Source organism: Copidosoma floridanum, unplaced genomic scaffold (assembly GCF_036245765.1).
Source record: "Copidosoma floridanum isolate Cflo_tuat_1 unplaced genomic scaffold, Cflo_Japanese_pri ptg000004l, whole genome shotgun sequence".
Lineage (NCBI taxonomy): Eukaryota > Metazoa > Arthropoda > Insecta > Hymenoptera > Encyrtidae > Copidosoma > Copidosoma floridanum.
The window spans coordinates 30,193,092-30,209,679 of NW_028321881.1; the positions used below are offsets into that span (position 1 = coordinate 30,193,092).

The window sequence follows — 16,588 nt, forward strand, 5'->3', positions numbered from 1 at the left end:
TTTTTGCAAGAAACGATGCTCTTGTTGCAAATTATTTTATCTTCGGCTAACGTTGAAATCCATCTCTATCATAATATTAAGTTTCTATTCTTTTATTTGATGGTAAACGCGCAATAGCATAATCAAAGTGAGGCAATGCTTAGTGTGTGGTTTTAACTGTAGATTTACTGTAATCTTGAATTGTTCGATTCATTTGCTTCAACTGGTTCTATTATTTTTTTTTTGTTTAACTAATCAATTGAATTTTTTCTCTAGTTCTTCCTGCAATGTAAAAGATACTTATTGTGCTAACATGTATTGAGAAGTTGCTGCCTCTTTTAATTTTAATTTGATTTTCCCTTTCATGAAAAAATCTGAATTTCCTCAAAAAATTTTTCATGCTTTATTAAAAATTTTTTTAGACTATAATTATTGTATGGATCTTTAAATTTCAATGTTTACAATTATAATTTGTTATACAACAGCCATAAGCCTACTGCATGTAGCTAGGATCTACCAATTATCGGGAGACTCGACAAACATGATACATATACATTAGCTCTTATCATTTGCTTTTTTTAATTATTTCAGAACCCTGTAATGTAGTAAGCATAAAATAGCTTTTTAAGATTAGTTGATATATTTATGTGGCTAATAATTTGATTATTAAAGCTTTATCCCATACGATTTAATGAACTTACCGCCATTTTTTTCAGACTATAGTCCCAAAAATGCACTTTTTAAATTGTCTTATTCTTATAGTAATTCAGAAGTTTTTATACTAGGCCTATTCTTGAAAAGTAGTTTTAAGACAACTTTCATCAACACCACAGGAAAAAATTTGTTTTGTTGTAATGAAATAATAAATTGAGATTTTTTACAAAAAACGTCTTACTTGGACCACCAAGACCGCCAATGAAAAGGATTTTTGGCTTATGTTATGCATATATGCATTCACAATTATTTTGTTACACGTATACGTTGAGAAAATAGGCAAGAAACAAATAAGTTTTTTAAATTAGGATGAATAATTTATTATTAAGAATAACGTTTTCAGTGCATTAAATTTTTTTTATATTACTATTATTATAAAACAGTCTAACGTATTTATTATTATCCATCACAAATATTTATATAACATGAAAGAATTACATTCTCGAATAAAAACTTTATTATTGTTCGGTAGAGGGGAGCATGGAGTACTGTAAAGTAAAAGGAAAAAGGGAATCGTAAGGAAATTAAATTTATTTTTTAACATGGCTTATCAATCCACGTAAAAGGACAAGAGGTTGAACCCCCTTTTTCCCCTTCCATCGTCCTCCATCAGAAACAATCCTACCCCTGCTGTCATGATCTGCTGACAACCGCAAAGCCTAAAAACAATGCACACAGTCATCGTGAGGTGGCGTCTAATCGACTTCCACGTTCAGGGCCACGAACAGACTGTTCATCGGATCGTCTACCTAAAAGAAAGAGTAATTTTACAGACATCGTATGGATCAGTAATTAATCGTTTATATGAGGTATACTGATAATAACTTGGCAAAATCAAAAACTGGCCATTAAAGCACAGCCAAGGCTGGAACGCTACCAAGAATGGCACCCCTGAAAACACACGTTATCAAGTAATCCCTATTTAGAAGGGGCTGCAGTACTAGAAAGTATCAGCAACAACACACATGCTTAACTGGGAGAAAAAGGAAAAAAAAAATCAGAAATAACAGACTCCAACATAACAACAATGAACCAGTGCAAAAACTGTGGGAGCTATGGCCACAATAAGGGTTGAAATATGTGGCCGTCCAGCTGCAGGCACCTGCCAGCCAGTGTTGCGATATACCCCAGACTTCTATTGGGTGCTCTTGGCTAGTAGCGTAAGCGCACAAGAACCGTGCTCTCTCTCTCACCAAGAAGGTAGGAAAAAGGGAGTTCCCCTACCTACCCTTCAACTTAAGCTCCGCCCACTTTTCACAACTTAAATACTACTTTTGACCCTGGCTCCTTGTATCTCTCGATAGTCGAGCGCATTAAGAGTTTAGTTTTGCTACGGCTTGACTCGTAGCTGGGTACTCTATGATTCCTGACCGTGAAAATTTTTTTTTTCTATTATTATTATTAATATTATTTATATCATTGTTATAAATATTATTATTATTATTTTTATTATTGTTAGTATGAATTATCAGAGCCGTAATTAAGTGCGCAATAAAAATACTAAAATTAGCAGATACTCTTTCCTCACCACCTTACGGTAAGTATCGGGGCACGTTTTTTTTTTTTCAAGAAAAAATTAAGAAGTAATTTAATTATTAAAAAAGGAATAATAAAGCAATGGTTCGAACTAAAAATACATTGGAAAAATTAAGTAACTTTAAAAAGATTTATTAATAAATATGTAGTTTTTTTGGAATAAACCAAGTATACAAAAAAAAAAACAATTTAATAAACTGGACTAATAAAAAATTATTAATTATTACTGTAATTTTTTCTTTTAGTGGTATCCAACATAGGCCTATTCCACTAATGATGATGTCTAAATCAATATTTTAAAAAACCCTTAATTAAAAAAAAACAACAAGAACAGAATAATTAAACTTAATTTCACAACTAATAAGTCATCGACGCCTCTTACGAAGAACAATGGAGCTCAGATTTTCTTATGTTTATTTAAATGAAAGAATCTGAGCTCCGTTGCTCTTCGTAAGAGGCGTCGTTATAATCTACTTTAAAGCAGTCATCGGTTCAGAAATCTACATAAACACTGTAAGTAAGTATCAAATTAATAATTTTAATAAATAAATAAATTACTACATCTTTAATCAGTCTTTTTTAAGTAACTATCAACGTTACTCTGATAAACAACAACTATTTTATACGAACACTTATAATACACGATTTAATGAAATATGTCTTAAGTAAACTTATTTGGATAGCAACAAAAATATCTTAGATTTTTAAATAATACTGTAAAGTGACACAAATCCAATGACTAGTTAAAACTTTTTTTAAATAGATTTATAGTGTGAGAGTAAATGAATAAATAAATTAATAAAATTTATTACATATAATTAAAATAAATGTAATTTCTTATCTAAATATAACTTTTTGAATTAAATTGCAATCGAGACAAAACAAAGCGATAATTTCACAGAGTGTAATTATTAAAAATTATAGCTTTGAAAATAAAAAAATAAATACTAAATCTTGCACTTTATCGTAAAAGTAGCTAAGAATTAATTTTGCATGAAATACATAAATTATAGGAGACATTTTAAACTAAATAATTACGAAGTTAAAAAAATTTCAAAACACCTAACTGATTACAAGTTGCCTTGAATTTTGATTTCTGGATCGTCTGTTGAATCGCGTTTATACATTTTGGAGTTCAATAGTTCAAGATGTTCTTTTGAGATTTTAAAATTAATTGCGTTAATACTTTTAATTGGAAAATAAGATCGAATGAAACAAATCGCGTTAAGTAAATGAATTTCCATTTTATTCCGTTTCTTAGGCTTTGTATCTGTAACAATCGAAAAAATTCTTTCCATTTCAGCGTTAGAATGCGGAAAAGATAAGATCGCTTTAATTAAGATTTTTAAATTTGGGAACTCTAAATCTTTATTTTCTAAGCGTGAATCAATATTTTTTTTCCAAAACTCATACATTTCAACATTGCAAAACGTTGAATTATTTGAATCAAAACGTGATGGCTGCTGCAAAACTTCTTTCTTTAATAATTAAAAATCAATATTTGAAAACGGAAAATTAGTCTGTAAGTCGTCAATTAAGTTAGGATTCTGACTCCAAAATTCACTATTCAAGGCATTTTTAGGTTGAAGAAAATTAAGTGTTCGAAGCATACCATCGTTTTTAAAATAATTTTTCTGGATTTCGTTGAAAGCAGTCACGTAAAAATTCAAGCGATTTTTTTGAACATCTACAGTATCTTGTTCTGGAAGACTTTTTAAAATATTGTTACGATTATCACCAACGGTCACATCCTTCAGGGGCTTGAAGTCTTCATCTGCGTTAACATTGTAATTAAAATTTTGAGTTATTTTTTTAGTGCTGCATTGGTGAGGTAATTAGAGCCTATTGGTACTAAAACTTTTGAACGTTTGGCTCTTAATTTATTAATGACTAGTTTTTTTTGTTTGAAAAAATGCATTAAATTTTTTAAAATCAAGTAAAGTATAATGTAAAAAATGCAAATAAGCTACTACTGAATTATTACTTAATAAGTTACATATATATAGTTGGAAGAGCTTTGTTTCCCTTATCGTTACTTTCAGCATACTTTTCATGAGATTAGAGTAAGAAAAAGGCTTTTAAAACTGATAAATTATCAAGTACCTGGTCAATACCATTAAAAAGTGAAAGCCATCTTGTGGAGCTAATTTAAAAATTTTTTTTGTCGAAATTTCTTCAAAAATTTGAAATTCTTTTAAGTTCTTGCATCTCCTAGAACTATTAAAGAAGTGTTTAGAAATCAATTGTAACAAAGTCTGGCAATACGTTGGAATTTTGGTGCAACTTTTTTTTGCAACTAGAACTGAATTATGACAAATACAAAGTAGCAAAATGACATGAGAAACTTTATTTTTTTAAAAGGTAAAAAAATTTTTTTTGAGCCGGTCATGAGACTAGCATTAACGCATCCCAAACTTGCTATACTGCTGAGAGGAATACCATGTTTTGTAAAAAATGTTTCAAACGCTTGGAACACTTCTTTTGCACTACACAATTTCGCATCTAATTGAATTAAATGTAATAAATGAGAAACTACTTTACCCGTTTCATGATTAAAATATTGAATTGCAATGCAAAAAATTTTTTTAATGTAATATCCGTCGATTCATCGACTAAAATTGAAAATCTTTGATTTTTGAGAGTATTCACTAAGTTTGGAAATTCACAAGCGCTCAAAACATTTTTTATTAAATTTGCACACTTGTCTCTTTTCATGCCTATTTGCTCTACAATTTTTGGTTTTTTGCAGAGCTCCTGTATAAAAGGTATCAAGTTATTTATAAGCTGAATTTGCAAATTATGTTCTTCTATAAATAGAGCTATTTTGAGTTTAAACTCTTTAACTTGAAAAATTATATTACTAAAAGGAGAATCATTATGGGAAATATTTTTTTATTTTCCAATATTTGCCCTAGTTTGATGTTTTTCTGTTGCAACGTGCTTGACCAAATCTTGCCTGTTATAGCACGTGATGTTGATACTACAAAAAGAACAACGAGCAGGTTTCTCAACATTTAAAACGTCATGTAAAAGCCAATCTCGAAACAAAGGATCTACTAACCACGCTAAAACTAAAATGCAACTACTCTTTTTTTTTTGATGCAATAATATCACTGATCTTTTTTGATTTTCGCTTCAAATTTTTATTCGCACGGAAAAACATGATTTTGGCTCTAATATAAAATTACTCCTTAATAAGTAAAATAATGAATGCAAGTACGAATAAAAAAAGGGGAAATTGAACACAACTACCTAATCAAAAAGTGAAATAAACTGCTTTACGAACTCGCAAAATTTTATACTGTACCAACAGTTGATTACCGACGTATTATGCACGATACACAGTATCAAACGCTCACTACATCCAAAGTACACTAATACTACGCTACTAATGTAATATAACAAAAAAAAACATACGTATTACTTAATTACCTTGTAATATCCGAACCTGCTTCCTCCAAAGGCTGACGCTAAAAGAAAGAAAACATAGTCCTCCACGCTGCAGTACAGTATTGCATACATGTTTACTTGAAAAACAACGCATGTCGCGAAATAAAAACAAGCAACCTCTGCAAATGCTTCGAGTGAGCCGCGATTTTCACGCACAGCTTTTGTTTTTGTGCTGCCTGTAGTCACACTTTTTCTCTCACGCCGTGCAGTAGCTTATAATGACTGCTGTGTTTTTAAGGATTCTTAACTCTTGATAGATACATACTGTCATCAATGTATATATAAATCATGCCAAGAATTTTGACGATTAATTTATTTTTATTCTAATAACAACCTACTGCAAAAATTACCCATGACTGAATCATAGTTACGCGAAATTTTATTTTTAAAAAACTGCTAATTTATTTATAAATTTTTTTATAGCTACTAAGTTTTTTTGATGAATTTTCAGTTTAAGTCATGGCTTCATCGTTTCTTTCTTAGTAGTTAAATTATTTCTTAATTTTTTCTTTAAAAAAAAACGTGCCCCGATACTTACCGCAAGGTGGTGAGGAAAGAGTATCTGCTTATTTTAGTATTTTTATTGCGCACTTAATTACGGATCTGATAATTCATATTAACAATAATAATTATAATAATAATAATAATAATAATAATAATATTAATAACAATGATATAAATAATATCAATAATAATAGAAAAAAAAAATTGTCACGGTCAGGAATCATAGAGTACCCAGCTACGAGTCAAGCCGTAGCAAAACTCTCAATCCGCTCGACCATCGACCATACAAGTAGCCGGGGTCAAAAGTAGTATTTAAGTTGTGAAAAGTGGGCGGAGCTTAAGTTGAAGGGTAGGTAGGGGAACTCCCTTTTTCCTACCTTCTTGGTGAGAGAGAGAGCACGGTTCTTCGGCGCTTGCGCTACTAGCCAAGAGCACCCAAGAGAAGTCTTGGGTACATCGCAACACTGCTGCCAGCCCACATAAGAGAGGAGGATGGAACAGAAAGAAACTGTAACAAAAAAACAAAATGCCTACACAATAGGTTTCAAGAAAATAAAGGGCGCTTGTAATTACATAGGCTTATACTTACATGCTAACTTTGTGGAACAGTACATGCAAGCTGCTACTGCAAAATTTCGTCCACGAGGATTACACATTAAGGTTTTCCTTTTGCGAGGAATCACATTGTTACACGAGCAGTATCGAAGTTCAGCTTTGAAAACTTAGACAACAACGCAAATACCTTAAAAAATGCACTTACTCTAGTTATTATAAAGAAAAAATATAAGTTTTTTTGTTTTAAAGTAAAAACAGTGAAGAGCACTGAAAAAAAACAGCGAATACACTGACAGATCTACGGCACACAGTAGAAAAAAATGCCGTTTTTTGTGTCGAAATAAAAGAGCAGCCACTGTAATAGGCCAAACAAGATGATTTTTTTTGGACCTTGAAGTTCAAACACCCCAGAGTATAGAAAAAGTTTTCCGAAGTGAAAAAAAAAAAATTTGGAGGTTTAAAACTACCCCTAAACGCACCCCTTATAACTATATCTGTATATCATAATCATTTAATTAGACAAACACACATTTTTTACAAAAACTTTACACCTATAGATTCCTTAAGTCACTGATAACAAATATGACGTCAGAATTTTGAAATTCAAAACGACGAATTCAATATGGCAGCCGACAATGTCAAAACACCTTAGAAATTTCATAAAATATGGCCATAGGTGTTTTTTAGGTCGCTTAACACAAATCTTGTATAAAAATTACGTTATTCAAAACGGCGGATCCAATATGGCGGCCAAAAAACTGATACTTATAAAAAACTAACAAAATCGCAGCTATAGGAGTTTTTTAGGTCACTTAACACGCATCTGGTATTAGAATTGTATTATAACTAAAAAATTTTAAATGGTGGATTCAATATGGCGTTCAAAAAAGTTGACACCTGTTCAAAATCTACAGAATATCAGCCCTAATGGTTTCTTAGGTTGCTAAACATTAATTTGGCATCCGAACTGCGTCATAATTACAAAATTGAAAATGGTGGATCCAATATGGCAGCCAAAACAGTTTAAACTTGTCAAAAAAATAGAAAATCTAGCCTTACAGATTTTTGTAGATGCTACAACACTAATTTAGCATTAGAATTACTAAATTTTAATCAGCTAAGCCAACATAGCGGTAAATAACGTTAAAACAAAAGTTTCTTCTGTCACTGACCAGAAATTTAACATTACAATAACAACATTAATAACGTCAGATACCGTATCATGGTGGAAAAAAATTTATATATATTTTAAATGTAAAGAAATATGTCATTAAGAGTCCATGTGGTCGCCAACCACACATCTAGGATATCAGTCATGAATTTGAAAATGAACGACTCGCTATAAGATTAATGCATTTATGAAAATCTATTTCACGTTCGTTGCACTCTATGAGTATTACTCGGATGCCTCTACATTATGTATAAAATTCTTTTCACACCAAAAACGAGAGAATTCAGGCACAGTTACACTTTTTCCTTTGGTGACCCTACCTGGTATTATCAGGTGAGATCTCAGATGATTTATCATGTCAAAATCTCCCCTGAGATATTTTTCTAAGATATGTGTTTTTTCAGAATGTTTCAGCCTTTTTAAGCATGACAAATAAATTTCAGACTAAGAAAATTTTACAAATTTCTTAAGTTACTAAATTCTTCAATTATTAGACAACAAATTTTCTCAGTCCAAACTACGACACTTTTGCTCAAACATATTAAAAAATGCAGAAAAAACAACTATATTCGACAAAATTTCTCGTGTGAGATTTTGAAATGAGAAATCACCTGAGATGTCACTTGAAATTGATAAGTAGGGGAAAATATAAGGCACTTTCGTGGAATGGTTGTGCCTAAAAGTAGAATAAGAATAAAAAGAAGAATAAAATTAAGAAAAAAAAAATTAAAATTAATATTTATTAAATTAATAACAAAATTAAAATTAAAAATTAAATTTAAATTTCAATTAAAATTAATATTTATTCTTTTAAGAATCTAAACAGAGTCATGAGTCATAGCACAGACACTCGACTCTGTGAGGTAACTAGATCTTGACGCAAACAGAAAAATTCTTAGTGGGAACGTAAGGTTTTTTAATGATATATAGTATATGTACATGTAGCTTAAAATATCTGAGCTTAACTATTTGTAAAATTTCAAAAATAAAGAAGAATTTTTAAATACGAATTAGATATATAGCTACTATCATGCGATCAAAGTAAAATGTATGCAAATCTGAAAGTGATCGAAAATCTAACAAAACTGTTAATATGAGAGGAATGAACTCTGTTTTATCGTAAATTTGCAAAATGCCTTCAAAAATATGGCTCCAAAACAACTTTAAGTCATTCATCACAAATTGAAGATGTATATGTACTTTCTTGCTGTCACGTTTGTTTTATTTTAACGCCAACACTAACTTATAGTTTTGTTTTTGGAATCCATGAGGATATTTACGCTATTTATCTTAGTGAAACATTCAGAAATTACAGAAAAAATTTCTAAAGTAAAACGTTTTGAGCTAATAAGTTATTTATTCCACTTTATCACATTTATAACTTGATATAGCAATCTTATTTGGCTGTAGAGAGAATTCAAATTACCATGAGATAGAAGATGAGTTAGCAGAAGCTGAGAATGACAACGAGGAAATTAAATGAAGGAAAATCAATCTTTTAACATTAATCTAAACATGTGACTGTTATTTGGTTAAAGCAAAAAACTTTTATTCATTGAAGCCAAAGAGTAGTAGCTCACTTAGTAAGAAATGTATATTATGACGTAGCTGTCCCCAATAAGAACTTATTGCTTAAAATTGGAATTTTTGAATCTTAAGTAAATTTATATACAATTAGAATATTTAAGTGAAAATGTTACAAGTTTTTGACACAAATCTGCTTTATGTCTATGCTTTTACATTCTAAACTTGTAGAGTTGCTCAGCTTATCTGTAATCTAGTTCTAACAAGCAGTATTTGTTAAAATAGAAATACATAGGCACGTAAGTAATTATTCTTATTTAATAGTAGAAAATGTTTTCCCGGTAAATAATGTTATTCTGGCTTACGAGCATGGAGCAATAATAATTGCTATGATTTTTTCCAAAATCTGTCTATATTGTTTCATCACGTAATGGACTCACGTAATTTTGATTAATATATTGACAGTCATATAAAATCTTGTTTTCTTTCGTTAAACATTAAAATTCCAGATTCGTGTTCAGCAACCTCAAAAACTTTTATCAACAGATTTTAAACATTTTAGCAATATAGCAAGTTTTTTGGCTACATTGCCAGAAGTAATGTTTAACAGAGTAAGTGATGTAGAAGGGTGGAAAAAATGCAAGTGTACATAAAGTGGATGGAAAACATCAATAATCTTCAGGAAATCGATAGTTTAATGACTGCAGCTAGGAATACACTGGATGAAAATGTGAAGCAGTATATGGCAGACTGTGATTTCATAATAAATTCAGTTCTCTTTGCAGCAAGAGAACTGATACATCCAAAGCTGACATTGCCTAAAATTTTGACTAACTCCAGGATACAGGCAAAACTATTTGGACCTGAGCTGATTTTTCTGGGTACTGGATCTCAGCTAAGTGAACTTAAAATGATAAACATATCTAAAATAACATCTCTAATGCAGAACAATTAATTAATGTTTAACGCATGCATCCCAGTGCTCAATAAAAACTATGCCGATCTATACAGAATTTTGTTCTTTGTCAATAATGCAGGAAGACCTAAACAGTTCAAATACTCATGCTTGTACATGACCATAGTATGAATATGTGGCCCTAAATAAGCAAACTGACATATACATGTCAATAATGTCAATAACAGCTCTGAAAGTTTTTAGCTGTAAGAAATTGCGTGAGTTATTTATCTACGAACATACGATACCAATAAGAAAGATAAGGCAACGATATTTGTGCGAAGCAAGGCTTGCATTACATCACAGCATAAGCGACTGGAAAAAATGATCAATTAAAATCGTTGAAATGCGAGACACGTACTGCGCTTGATTCCATGCACTAAGCCTTTGAACTCTTACAGCAGTACAAGAAGCGCCATTGTTTAAAGAGTGCTAGTGCCTGAACCATTGAATAATTTCACTAAAAATCACAGGCATTCTACGGCTAAATACAAGCTGAGCTGCTTACAACATGAACATACACATTGCTGCTCCATCAAACGTAGAGGAGAGGCCAAATACTTTTTACTTTGGAATGGCTTTTATGAACATCAATGAGATCTAGAAACAATTAGATAGAACGCTAAAAGATAAAGGAATCCCAGACAGTGCTAACATACTCTTATTGTATGCAAACTTAAGCTAATTAATAGAAATGGACACTTTAGAATTAACCCACTAGCTGATGGGACACCCTTAGGGAAAATTATTAAGAAGGCCTGCAGGCTTGTCGAAACTCAACAAACGCAAAAAGAAGTTACAAATTTTTGATGGCCTCTATATCTCATGTCAGGGTTCATAATTGTAGAAATACGACTTCTATTTCTTATATATCAGTGCCTTTTCTATCAGAACCCTACTATTAGTGTTACAAAATAATTACAAGAAAGCCATAGAGTCCAGAATAATCATTAGATTTGGCAGCAGTTCAGACCACGCTGATAGTACAACCTTAAGCAGACTGGTGACTGCAGCCCTTCATACACGTAATAGAATTGCCGTTGGCCACGACACATGGTTGAAATTCATGAGATAACAAGAATAAGCGCCGGAACTCACTCGACTGTATGAAGGCGGGGAGGGGGGAGGGAGCGCAGTCAGTAAGACAAGACTAAGAAAGAATTTTTTTTCAAAATACACAATAACAAACAGTTGACCACTTCTGGTCACAAAAATTCTTTCTTCTGGCACAGCATTGGTAAAAAATTGGATACGCACCACGCTTGAAAGTTGAAAAAAATGCGTAAGATTTCACGTTGACCGTTTATTTAAGTGAAGTCTAAGACATTATCAACTTTGCTCACTAAGTGCGTACTATACTGTCAAGGGTGGCAGTTTAATTTTTCCGATATGACGACAATTTTTCTTTTTTTATTGACTCTATCTTACAGAAAAGAGCAGGATAATTAAAACAAATACAATTTATATAATATTAATCAAAATACAACATTGTAATTCAAAGTTTACTTTAAGAGTTTTTTGAATCATTTTTTGTATCATTAATATAATTTTTGTCACATATTCAACAGTATCTTTCTCCACTTCATTTCCAACCTTTTGCTTTCCATGCTTTCCATGATATCTTCCTTTCTCTTCTTCTATAATCTTTGACGAACCATACTTTTTACGATATCTTTCCTTCTTTTTCAATTATTTGCTACCTTTACTTTCCACAACGTACTTATTTCTCTTTTTTTCCAACCTTTCGCTACCCATATTTTTCACAACATCTTCCTTCCTCTTTTTGTACCATCTTTTGCTGCTCATACTTTCTGCGGTATCTTTCGTCCAATTTTTCTCTAATCTTTCTGTAGTTTTTTTTTTTACGATCTCTATTTGCCAAGGTATTTTTAATCTTTGTTGATTCAAATTTTGTTCTTTATTTAAATGTATTTTCTTACCTATTTAAGTTATATTTAAATTTTTGATTTGTTGTCTACAATTAATTTTATTCCTGTTTCGTTCATAATAATTTTTGTTATAATTTTTTCTAAAATCTGCATAAAAAGCTGATTTCCACTCTAATCACATACTTATGTCTTTTATTAATACTTCCTGATGAAAGTAACCTTAAGTTGTTTCTATTTTATATACTTTATGAGTTTTTCTTTGGGATAAATATTGGCAATATGTATAAGCGACATATTTGTGACTTTTCCTCCAAAATTTCCATTAGTTATCTTATGATTTTTATATGTTTATATGTTATTTACATGAAAACTATAAGATTTACCTCTTATAATTAAGGGTTAAAAACAATACTAATGTCTTACTACATTATTTTCTGAGCTTATAAGAATCCTTCTTTTTTAAAAAATCCTTGTCAGTTTCAATGTCATGCAGTTTCTTAATTTTTTTTTCTATTTAATTAAGTTGTATTTAATTTTTTGGTTTTCATCTGTAATCGACGTTATTCTTGTTTCGTTCGTAATTATTTTTGCTGTGATTGAAACCTTTTTTGAAGAATTTATTTTGTACATCCAATTTCATTATAAGGTTCTTTGTTAATACTTTTAGACAAGCGTAAACTTAATTTGTTTCTATTTCATTAACTTCTGTATTCTTTTATTTAATGTCTTTTGTAAGTTTCTCCAAAATAAATATTGTTAATTTGAATAAAAGACGTTACTTAATTTTTTTCTCCAAAAACACTATTGGATATCATATAATATTAATACGTTTGCATGTTATTAATAAAAAAACTGTATGCTTAATTTCCGATCATAAAAAGTTTCCAATCATCAATAATAATTTTCTGCTACATTACTTACTAATTTAAGTCGAATGTCTCACTGGTTTTCTCGATCATTATTCATGAAATAGGCAAACCATTGAAACAAACGATTTCTCTCACTGATAATTGACGTTTCATTCAAAATTATTTCCATAATGACTACAATTCTCTGTTAATTATTTCAAAATTAATTTAGTAGCATTGATAAAAAATATATCAAAAATTAAAGAAAAATTACTTGTACATATTAACGTATTAATAAATTTTTACTTTTAATGTGTGCATTGTTACTAGGTTATATACTAGTTTATTCTCACGAAAAAAAAACTTTCAGTTCAATTACGTAAATCACATTCATCACAAAAATCACGGTAAAACAAACTACTAATAAACCATTCCATGTTAACAACACATTAAAAAAAAAAATATGTATTGTGACGTCGCGTCATGAGTTGAAAATACATCTAATCACCTCACAGAGCCCTTATTACTGGCAATAAGTGGCGAGAATCTCGTAGGTAGCTCTCTGTCTCTCCTGCATGTGGCTTGCTGAAGAGTATGAAATCCCGGTATTAGGCCCAGACGCCATAGCAGTAAGAGTAACTATAGAGCTCGGTCTGACTCTCTTTCCGTTCGTCCTATACCCGTACCTTGAGAATGTATGTGTGCAATGTTAAGGGAATGTATCTGTGAATGGCAGCTATCGGTGTATTGGTATCCCGGAAGCAAAAATGTAGTAATGATGGCCAATCTGTAGTGCTGTGTTGGCTGATAGTATGTGCTGGCCCGCATAGTATACGGTGCGCCTGCGTGGCGAGACAAAGACAGACACTTGAGCTCGTTGCGAGGCTGGCACCGGAGCATCACGGCGCGGCCTTAACAGACTCTTGCCTGCTGAGTTACTGCGATGTCACGAAGCCGAAGCCTCAGTGCCTTACACAGACACGAGCTAGCCCTTACGTGGTCACCCAGGTTTCCCGGTGCCCTCGATGCCGGGAGCATCATCAAGTACGTCACTGGAGTAATATCCTGGTATTTGCATTATAGAATGTTGGTGCTGTGTGAAGCGTGCGTGAAAGTAGTCGTCCTTAATTACCTTTTTCTAATGCCACGTAGAGTCAGCCCAAATCCCCTACCATGAATTATTAGGTGAACGACACCAAGAGATACCACGTAGCGGCAACATCAAGCCACGACGCAAGAATCGTCATCTTTGTGGTGTGCCACGTAATAAGTGTACTTTGAGTGGATATTACTTACATCAATAAATAAACAGTGTATACTCAAGTGTGTCTTGTTGTCGTGACTCATCTCGAGTAACGCGGATTGCAGCTGCAATAGAGTGGTGCCTCTGTATTTAATTGAGGTGCGCTTCGTCAGAAAGTAAAAGGCTATTCAATTGTCATTGCTGTGCTACACTATACCTGTTGCTGCAATCAGTATTGCTTGATACTAGTGTTAACCTGATCCTTTGTCAGTTAAAGTTAACTTAAAGTTGCATTACATAGCATATGTGTGAGTACTAAAAAAACCCCGTAGAAACAACACACGTTAGTTGCAATCCTCGGCTAACGTGTCACAATATATATATGTATGTAAGTATATACACATAAAATCGGCAAGAAAAATGATTGAAAACAGTAAATATAGAACAAAGGGAGAAAAAGGGCGGTGAATAAGAACTTTTATTGGATATGATTCCGCAGCATGAAATCACTTTTTTTCTAACAAAATAAAAGAACACTATTATTTAAATAACATAAATCTCAATTATCGCAAAAGTCACATTAATAAAAAAAAAGTAACACTTATATTTCATCAACACATGAATAAAGAAAAATTGGTGAACAAAAAATTGGGAAAAAAAATTTAAATAACAACCTTCATATTAATTGAAAGCACACAAATATAATAACATAAGCCATACTTATCCCGAAAGTCACGCATACCTTGAGTTGTTATTCTATAATTTGTATACACATGTACCTTTTGTTGTTATCATTGTTATCTTGTATTTGATACAAGGGTAAAAAAAAGACAAGAAAAGAGAAAAGAGTCTAAAGGCGTATACTATGAATTTAAAAGATCACAATATATAAAGAAGTCAGAATGACAGAGAAGCACCTAATCTTTCTGTATGTTTAGTTGAAAAAGCGACTATCCGTAAAAGATGGCCTCTGTCTAATTGTCCTTTGATGTTCTTACCCTACGTTGTGATTGGGATATTAATGCATACAATAACAATATTCTTAAGAATAAAAGGAAACAGAAAATAATTAAATTTATTGTGAAGAAACACAGAGCTTTAGCTAGTGCCCTTATTTCACTTGACGCATAAATTAATCTACATGTTCTGCAATCTTTTTTGGGAGATCTCATGTCAATACAAATTTAAGAAATAACAATAAATGTTTGATACATACAACGAGACTGATACCATGCGATGTTCCGCGACGTATGAAACAATTGAATAATGAATATAGCACGAATGCTGATTTTATAAGTACAAATACTTAGGTTATGCCCGAACGCTTGACCTTCGTTTGAGAGAAGTTCACCACTCAAAAGCTTAGGCTGGTCTTACTGTCCTTTCTGGGGAAGATAAGATCGGAGCACCATAGCGAAAAAGGAGAGGTGAGACGACGCGCTCGCCAAATACACTAACACCGATCCCTTACTCCCTCCTTATGTATATAGGTACAAATACCCGTTTTATCTTCTTTCTATACCTCTTTTGTCGCTGAAGAGTATAGGTACAAAATTTGAGTGCCTATATGTTGGCGTTCTTTCTTCTTTTTTGAGACCAGCCTATAAATTTTTCCCTCCCTTTTACCTTGCGGGGAGTCGTGTGTGGCTCGCTACAACCATACAGCATCCATGTATACATATGCGCATAAATATTGGTCATCTATTTATCACTGCATGCATATATAAAGACACGGGAATACACACTTCCACGATCAGTAGCCTGAGATATGTATATTTTATTTTATTTACAATTTAGCTTTGTTATTCCCTACATATAATCTATAAGATCATGAAAACTAAAATTTATATTTAAAATGGTCAGAATTGACGTCTAAATCAATTGACCTTGCACTTTCCGAAGACGTCTCGATAGATTGTAAGTTTGGAACCATTTTATAAAGTTTTCTCCTCAGTTTTTGGCTATTTTACTTGATATTATTATATTTTTTGTACTATGATTATTATAAACTACACAATACAGAAATTGTATTACAACAGTATTCCATATCATTCCACTTTATTTTGGAATACAAAACTTTTCCAATTATTGTTTACTTAAGTATTGCGAAAATATTTTTAAGGTTTTAACAGTTATTTATAGTGTACCTTAAAATTTACTTTTTCTCTTGATTGTGTTTCTTAGTGTAAACAGATATTAATTACTTTATTAATAAGTTTT

At 31.6% G+C, this 16,588-nt stretch overlaps 1 protein-coding gene across 3 annotated transcripts in view; it reads left to right on the top strand.

The window, feature by feature from the left end:
- Positions 1-16,588, top strand: part of Cth (Cystathionine gamma-lyase) — a 226,397-nt gene that overhangs the window by 45,136 nt on the left and 164,673 nt on the right. The gene's annotated exons all lie outside the window — the stretch shown is intronic.